The sequence below is a fragment of the Coregonus lavaretus genome (genome assembly GCF_964263955.1).
Source record: "Coregonus lavaretus genome assembly, chromosome: 16".
Classification (NCBI taxonomy): domain Eukaryota; kingdom Metazoa; phylum Chordata; class Actinopteri; order Salmoniformes; family Salmonidae; genus Coregonus; species Coregonus lavaretus.
This window is the reverse complement of record NC_140003.1, coordinates 47,743,872-47,753,174: the sequence shown is the minus strand read 5'-3', so window position 1 is coordinate 47,753,174 and position 9,303 is coordinate 47,743,872. Positions and strand designations below refer to the sequence as shown.

Genomic DNA, 9,303 nt, shown 5'->3' with positions numbered 1-9,303 from the left:
AAGAGAGAGGAGTGGGGGGAAGAGAGAGAGGTGTGGGGGAAGAGAGAGAGGTGTGGGGGAAGAGAGAGGAGTGGGAGAAGAGAAATTTACCAGAAAAATTAGTAGTGGATTGGTTGTTTGGGAAAGTGTGACAGCTGGAACTGGATTGGTTAATCACTTTAACTGATTCTTCATTTGAACACAACTCTCCCAAGGGAGCTGGCACACCAGGGAGGAGCTACAAAAGAGAAGCGAGAGACAGAGAGAGAACTGATGACATGAATAAGGGCTAAAGGAAACCCCAGGTTCTACTGTACCTCTCCCACACCAGTCTGCAGTATCTTCAATCCTGTCTCAGACTCCAGAAACGTCTTCTCAGACGCTGACAAAGACAAAAACACAACAAACCAAATAGCCGTTATTCATGAATATCAAACATACTATTCTGTCCCAAATGGCACCCTATTCCCTGTATAGTGCACCACATTTGACCAATGGCCCATAGGGCACTATGTGTGGCGTCAGCTCCTATAAAACCCTCCATACTACGGAGGGTCAGAGTGAAAGGGATTGTGGGTTCTTCTCTGGAATCATGGAAATGTTCACATAAATACACATCTCCCTCAACCCAGCCAGGCCAAACCTCTACATTCAGCTGGAGCAGTCAGAGAATTGTGGGCTCTCCTTCTCCGTGGACGTCGTGAGTAAGACGTTTAAACATGTTAACCCTCGCAAGGCTGCCGGCCCAGACGGCATTCCTAGCCGAGTCCTCAGAGCATGCACAGACCAGCTGGCTGGTGTGTTTACGGACATATTCAATCTCTCCCTACCCCAGTCTGCTGTCCCCACATGCTTCAAGATGGCCACCATTGTTCCTGTACCCAAGAAAGCAAAGGTAACTGAACTAAATGACTATCGCCCCGTAGCACTCACCTCTGTCATCATGAAGTGCTTTGAGAGGCTAGTCAAGGATCCAATCACCTCTACCTTACCTGTCACCCTAGACCCACTTCAATTTGCTTACCGCCCCAATAGATCCACAGACGATGCAATCGTCATCACACTGCACACTGTCCTATCCCATCTGGACAAGAGGAATACCTATGTAAGAATGCTGTTCATTGACTATAGCTCAGCATTCAACACCATAGTACCCTCCAAGCTCAACATTAAGCTCGAGGCCCTGGGTCTGAACCCTGCCCTGTGCAATTGGGTCCTAGCATGCATGCTCTTCAACCGAACGCTGCTTGCACCCACCTGCCCGATTAGAATCACTACTCTCGGCGGGTCTGACTTAGAATATGTAGACAACTACAAATACCTAGGTGTCTGGTTAGATCGTAAACTCTCTTTCCAGTCTCACATTAAGCATCTCCAATCCAAAGTTAAATCTAGAATCGGCTTCCTATGTCGCAACAAAGCCTCCTTCACTCATGCTGCCAAACATGCCCTCGTAAAACGGACTATCCTACCGATCCTTGGCTTCGGCGATGTCATTTACAAAATACCTTCCAACACTCTACTCAGCAAATTGGATGTAGTCTATCACAGTGCCATCCGTTTTGTCACCAAAGCCCCATATACTACCCACCATTGTGACCTGTATGCTCTCGTTGGCTGGCTCTCACTACATATTCCTCGCCAAACCCACTGGCTCCAGGTCATCAATAAATACCTTCTAGGCAAATCCCCGCCTTATCTTAGCTCATTGGTCACCATAGCAACACCCACCCGTAGTATGCGCTCCAGCAGGTATATCTCACTGGTCATCCCCAAAGCCAACACCTCCTTTGGCCGCCATTCCTTCCAGTTCTCTGCTGCCAATGACTGGAACGAACTGCAAAAATCTCTGAAGCTGGAGACTCTTATCTCCCTCACTAACTTTAAGCATCAGTTGTCAGAGCAGCTTACCGATCACTGCACCTGTACACAGCCCATCTGTAATTAGCCCACCCAACTACCTCATCCCTATATTGTTATTTACATTGTTATTTATTTTGCTCATTTGCACCCCAGTATCTCTATTTGCACATCATCTTCTGCACATCTATCACTCCAGTGTTAATACTAAATTGTAATTATTTTGCACTATAGCCTATTTATTGCCTTACCTCCATAACTTGCTACATTCGCACACACTGTATTTATATTTTCTGTTGTATTTTTGACTTTGTTTTGTTTTACCCCATATGTAACTCTGTGTTGTTGTTTTTATCGCACTGCTTTGCTTTATCTTGGCCAGGTCGCAGTTGTAAATGAGAACTTGTTCTCAAATGGCTTACCTGGTTAAATAAAGGTTAAATAAATAAAATAAAATAAATCAAAATGACTGCGTAGCCATGACGACACAACAGTAGTAGGCTTGATTACCAACAATGATGAGACAGCCTACAGGGAGGAGGTGAGGGCTCTCAGAGTGTTGTGTCAGGAAAATAACCTCTCACTCAACGTCAAAAAAACAAAGGAGATGATAGTGGACTTTGGGAAACAGCAGAGGGAGTACCCCCCTATCCATATCGACGGGACAGCAGTGGAGAAGGTGGAAAGTTTTAAGTTCCTCGGCGTACATATCACTGACAAACTGAAATCGTCCACCCACGCAGACAGTGTGGTGAAGAAGGCGCAACAGAGCCTCTTCAACCTCAGGAGGCTGAAGAAATTTGGCCTGTCACCTAAAACCCTCACAAACTTTTACAGATGGACAATTGAGAGCATCCTGTCGGGCTGTATCACCGCCTGGTACGGCAACTGCACCGCCCACAACCGCAGGGCTCTCCAGAGGGTGGTGCGGTCTGCACAACGCATCACTGGGGGCAAACTACCCGCCCTACAGGACACCTACAGCACCCGATGTCACAGGACGGCCAAAAAGATAATCAAGGACAACTACCACCCGAGTCACTGCCTGTTCACCCTGCTACCATCCAGAAGGCGAGGTCAGTACAGGTGCATCAAAGCTGGGACCGAAAGACTGAAAAACAGCTTCTATCTCAAGGTCATCAGACTATTAAACAGCCATCACTAGCACAGAGAGGCTGCTGCCTACATACAGACTTGAAAATCACTGACCACTTTAATAAATGGAACACTAGTCACTTTAATAATGCCACTTTAATAATGTTTACATATCTTGCATTACCCATCTCATATGTATATGCTGTATTTTGTACTATCTATTGCATCTTAGACTATGCCACTCTGATAATGACATTGCTCATCCATATATGTGTCACGCCCTGGCCTTGAGAGCCCGGTTTTCTTTAGTCGGTTTGGTCAGGGTGTGAATTTCTATGTGTATGATCTAGTTATTGTAGTTCTATGTTGGCCGGGTGTGGTTCCCAATCAGAGGCAGCTGTCGATCGTTGTCTCTGATTGGGGATCATACTTAGGCAGCCATTTTGCCTACCTTTAGTTGTGGGATCTTGTTTCTGTGGGTTTGGCTTGTTTGATGTTAGCGGTTAGAACTTCACATTGCTTTTGTTGGGTATTGATTTAATAAACGAACATGTAAGCATACCACGCTGCCACCTTGGTCCAATCCTGTACTCAACGAACGTGACAATATGTAAGGTTCTGCATTTGTTTTCTTAGTTCACCTTTTGTTCTTGAACGTAGCCCTGTTTCTTTGTGTTCTTGAACGTAGCCCTGTTTCTTTGTGTTCTTGAACGTAGCCCTGTTTCTTTGTGTTCTTGAACGTAGCCCTGTTTCTATGTGTTCTTGAACGTAGCCCTGTTTCTATGTGTTCTTGAACGTAGCCCTGTTTCTATGTGTTCTTGAACGTAGCCCTGTTTCTTTCATGTTTGTTCATTGATTTCACCTGTTAGTTACTCCCCTGGTCTCAACAGCTCCTTATTTAGTTCAGTTCTTTCTGTTTGTGCCTTGTGAGGTATTGTTCGTTTTGACTCTACTAAGCCTTTTCCTAGCTTGTTTGTGAGAACCAGTTATAGCCTTCAGTCCTAGTTTTTGATTCTCCTGCCTGTTTGTCTACCTGTGTATGACCTGCCTGTGACCACGATTCCTGCCTTCTGCGAAGGTGAAATTAACTCCTGCAATGCTCTGTGCTTGAATCTACACATTTTTCTCCCTGAGTATTCATTACAATATATTTATATATTCTTATTCCATTCCTTTACTTAGATTTGTGTGTATTAGGTATTTGTTGTGGAACTGTTAGATATTACTGGCTAGATATTACTGCACTGTCGGAACTAGAAGCACAAGCATTTCACAACAATCGCAATAACATCTGCTAAACATGTGTATGTGCCCAATACATTTGATTTGACAGAAAAATGTAATGTCTGGTAGGCTTAGGGACATTTTACAGATGAGGGCTTGGTCCTATGAGAAGGTTTTTGGACTACAAGTTCCCCAGAGTTAATTACTAGATGGACCCTGTCCGGCTGCTTCTCTGAGAACAACAGGTCTGACTGCTGAGAAAAATAATGTACAGAGCTTTAATCTGCCAGAGAGGCCTGTGATGTGATCCAGAGCATGGTGTTAATATGGATGACTGTTACGTGTGACATGTTTTTCTTTCTCCCAATCTTCCTTTTGTAGTGTGTGTGTGTGGTTGTTCTGGTTATTACAGGTGTGCTGAGTTGCGGTCCGGAGTCCTGGCAGCTGTGGTTGAGTGACTAATTGAGTAAATAAACTGTTTGCCGTGTGAGCTCGAGAGAGAGGGGGCACTTTTTGTTTGTCTGAGGATTTGGTTATTGGTTGTTTTGATGTGTCTTTGTTTGTGTTCCAGCCTGTCTTCCTGCTGTATTCCGCCCTACCTGGGTCCTGGAGAAGGGAAAGGTAGTTCTGCCCATGGGTGTACATTCACACGTAGATAATCCACTGTTTTACACACTAGGTTAGCCGGGCGGGTGTCACCCCTGTATTTGTGGTAACAGGTAGGAAAGTGGGTTAGGGCTTAGAGTGTGTTAGGAAGGATTAGGTGTGTAGAAGAGGGACCTTTTGTTTATTTTCATTACTTGGACCCCGTTCCCAAACATTCCCTTCTCTTACCTGCCCTGGTTTGGTTGATTGGTCTTTGCTTTATTACTGTTTCTTTATGGGTGCTGTATATTATTTTGTTTAGTACTTTACTAAACGACCCCAGAGGGCTAACATTGAGTTCTGGTTGTTGTCTGGTTATTTTAGTTCATTACACCCCACATTTCTTCCCCATCCATCTAGTTTACATTGTGGGCGTAGGCACGGGCATTTACGTCTCCTCCTCAGACGAGCTACACCCGAGGGGAGAACGTAACAATGACAGAGAGGAGAGAGAGACCCAGAAAATAACCGTTCAATTCTACAACCACCTAAAAAGAAGCGATTCCCAAACCTTCCATAACAAAGCCATCACCTACAGAGAGATGAACCTGGAGAAGAGTCCCCTAAGCAAGCTGGTCCTGGGGCTCTGTTCACAAACACAAACAGACCCCACAGAGCCCCAGGACAGCAACAACAACACAATTAGACCCAACCAAATCATGAGAAAACAAAAAGATAATTACTTGACACATTGGAAAGAATTAACAAAAAAACAGAGCAAACTAGAATGCTATTTGGCCCTAAACAGAGAGTACACAGTGGCAGAATACCTGACCACTGTGACTGACCCAAACTTAAGGAAATCTTTGACTATGTACAGACTCAGTGAGCATAGCCTTGCTATTGAGAAAGGCCGACGTAGGCAGACCTGGCTCTCAAGAGAAGACAGGCTATGTGCACACTGCCCACAAAATGAGGTGGAAACTGAGCTGCACTTCCTAATTTCCTGCTGAATGTATGACCATATTAGAGACACATATTTCCCTCAGATTACACAGATCCACAAAGAATTAGAAAACAAACCCAATTTTGATAAACTCCCATATCTATTGGGTGAAATACCACAGTGTGCATCACAGCAGCAAGATTTGTGACCTGCTGCCACAAGAAAAGGGCAACCAGTGAAGAACACACACCATTGTAAATAATATGAATAATAATATACATCCCATATTTATTTTGTCTTTTGTACCTTAACTATTTGCACATGAATATAACACTGTATATACAGTCGTGGTCAAAAGTTTTGAGAATGACACAAGTATTGGCCTTCACAAAGTTTGCTGCTTCAGTGTTATGAGATATTTTTGTCAGCTGTTACTATGGTAATACTGAAGTATAATTACAAGCATTCCAAAAGTGTCAAAGGCTTTTATTGACAATTACATTAAGTTTATGCAAAGAGTCAATATATGCAGTGTTGACCCTTCTTTTTCAAGACCTCTGCAATCCGCCCTGGCTTGCTGTCAATTAACTTCTGGGCCACATCCTGACTGATGGCAGCCCATTCTTGCATAATCAATGCTTGGAGTTTGTCAGAATTTGTGGGTTTTTGTTTGTCCACCCGCCTCTTGAGGATTGACCACAAGTTCTCAATGGGATTAAGGTCTGGGGAGTTAGGAAAAGCTTCCAGTCTGTTATTCTAACTCAATCAGCATGACAGAGTGATCTCCAGCCTTGTCCTCGTCAACACTCTCACCTGTGTTAACGAGAGAATCACTAACATGATGTCAGCTGGTCCTTTTGTGGCAGGGCTGAAATGCAGTGGAAATGTTTTTTTGGGATTAAGTTCATTTTCATGGCAAATGGGGGACTTTGCAATTAATTGCAATTCATCTGATCACTCTTCATAACATTCTGGAGTATATGCAAATTACCATCATAAAAACTGAGGCAGCAGACTTTGTGAAAATTCATATTTGTGTCATTCTCAAAACTTTCGACCACGACTGTAGACATAATATGTGTAACTTGTGTAATATTTACTGTTCATATTTATTGTTTATTTCACTTTTGTTTATTATCTATTTCACTTGCTTTGGCAATGTTAAACATATGTTTCCCATGCTAATACAACTCTGAGAGAGAGAGAGAGAGAGAGAGAGAGAGAGAGAGAGAGAGAGAGAGAGAGAGAGAGAGAGAGAGAGAGAGAGAGAGAGAGAGAGGAGAGAGAGAGAGGAGAGAGAGAGAGAGAGAGAGAGAGAAGAGAGAGAGAGAGAGAGAGAGAGAGAGAGAGAGAGAGAGAGAGAGAGAGAGAGAGAGAGAGAGAGAGAGAGAGAGAGAGAGAGAGAGAGAGAGAGAGAGAGAGAGAGAGAGAGAGGTTCTCACCAGCCTTCTCAGCCACGTTCTCTGCACTCATGTTCTGAGGGTTCTGTCTGATCCTGAACGTCAGGGCCGGACCCACAACACTGAAGGAACAACATGAGTAGGTCAGTTTACACACACATGCGTACACACAAATACACACCACACTCATTATCACACACAGACACACAGCAGTGCAGTACCTGATGTTGATGAAGCTTCTGGTAGTCAGGTGGATTCTCTCTGCCAGTAGATCCAGTAGTTTCACCCCATCATACAGACTGAGAGGACTAGAGAACAACAACAACAACAACAACACACAATAAACACTTACATTCATCAACATGCATATGACCTTAGAGTCTAGACTCAACATCATAGCATATGACCTTTAGAGACTCAACATCATAGCATATGACCTTTAGAGACTCAACATCATAGCATATGACCTTTAGAGACTCAACATCATAGCATATGACCTTTAGAGACTCAACATCATAGCATATGACCTTTAGAGTCTAGACTCAACATCAGAGCATATGACCTTTAGAGTCTAGACTCAACATCATAGCATATGACCTTTAGAGTCTAGACTCAACATCATAGCATATGACCTTAGTCTAGACTCAACATCATAGCATATGACCTTTAGAGTCTAGACTCAACATCATAGCATATGACCTTTAGAGACTCAACATCATAGCATATGACCTTTAGAGTCTAGACTCAACATCATAGCATATGACCTTAGTCTAGACTCAACATCATAGCATATGACCTTTAGAGACTCAACATCATAGCATATGACCTTTAGAGTCTAGACTCAACATCATAGCATATGACCTTTAGAGACTCAACATCATAGCATATGACCTTTAGAGTCTAGACTCAACATCATAGCATATGACCTTTAGAGTCTAGACTCAACATCATAGCATATGACCTTTAGAGTCTAGACTCAACATCATAGCATATGACCTTAGTCTAGACTCAACATCATAGCATATGACCTTTAGAGACTCAACATCATAGCATATGACCTTTAGAGTCTAGACTCAACATCATAGCATATGACCTTTAGAGACTCAACATCATAGCATATGACCTTAGTCTAGACTCAACATCCTAGCATATGACCTTTAGAGTCTAGACTCAACATCATAGCATATGACCTTTAGAGACTCAACATCATAGCATATGACCTTAGTCTAGACTCAACATCATAGCATATGACCTTTAGAGTCTAGACTCAACATCATAGCATATGACCTTTAGAGTCTAGACTCAACATCATAGCATATGACCTTAGAGACTAGACTCAACATCATAGCATATGACCTTTAGAGTCTAGACTCAACATCATAACATATGACCTTTAGAGACTAGACTCAACATCATAGCATATGACCTTTAGAGACTCAACATCATAGCATATGACCTTTAGAGTCTAGACTCAACATCATAGCATATGACCTTTAGAGTCTAGACTCAACATCATAGCATATGACCTTAGTCTAGACTCAACATCATAGCATATGACCTTTAGAGACTAGACTCAACATCATAGCATATGACCTTAGTCTAGACTCAACATCATAGCATATGACCTTAGTCTAGACTCAACATCATAGCATATGACCTTAGTCTAGACTCAACATCATAGCATATGACCTTTAGAGACTCAACATCATAGCATATGACCTTAGTCTAGACTCAACATCATAGCATATGACCTTTAGAGTCTAGACTCAACATCATAGCATATGACCTTAGTCTAGACTCAACATCATAGCATATGACCTTTAGAGTCTAGACTCAACATCATAGCATATGACCTTTAGAGTCTAGACTCAACATCATAGCATATGACCTTTAGAGACTCAACATCATAGCATATGACCTTAGTCTAGACTCAACATCATAGCATATGACCTTTAGAGTCTAGACTCAACATCATAGCATATGACCTTTAGAGACTCAACATCATAGCATATGACCTTAGTCTAGACTCAACATCATAGCATATGACCTTAGAGTCTAGACTCAACATCATAGCATATGACCTTTAGAGACTCAACATCATAGCATATGACCTTTAGAGTCTAGACTCAACATCATAGCATATGACCTTTAGAGTCTAGACTCAACATCATAGCATATGACCTTTAGAGACTCAACATCATAGCATATGACCTT

At 42.6% G+C, this 9,303-nt stretch overlaps 1 pseudogene across 1 annotated transcript in view; it reads right to left on the bottom strand.

The window, feature by feature from the left end:
* The window catches only part of LOC311143871 (receptor-type tyrosine-protein phosphatase-like N), a 49,038-nt pseudogene that overhangs the window by 14,035 nt on the left and 25,700 nt on the right, over positions 1-9,303 (bottom strand). The window contains exons 9-11 of the transcript in view: positions 7,311-7,397; positions 7,132-7,211; positions 297-361 (exon numbers count right to left, since the gene is read on the bottom strand). The product of the transcript in view is annotated as a receptor-type tyrosine-protein phosphatase-like N (transcript). The remainder of the gene's footprint in view (positions 1-296; positions 362-7,131; positions 7,212-7,310; positions 7,398-9,303) is intronic.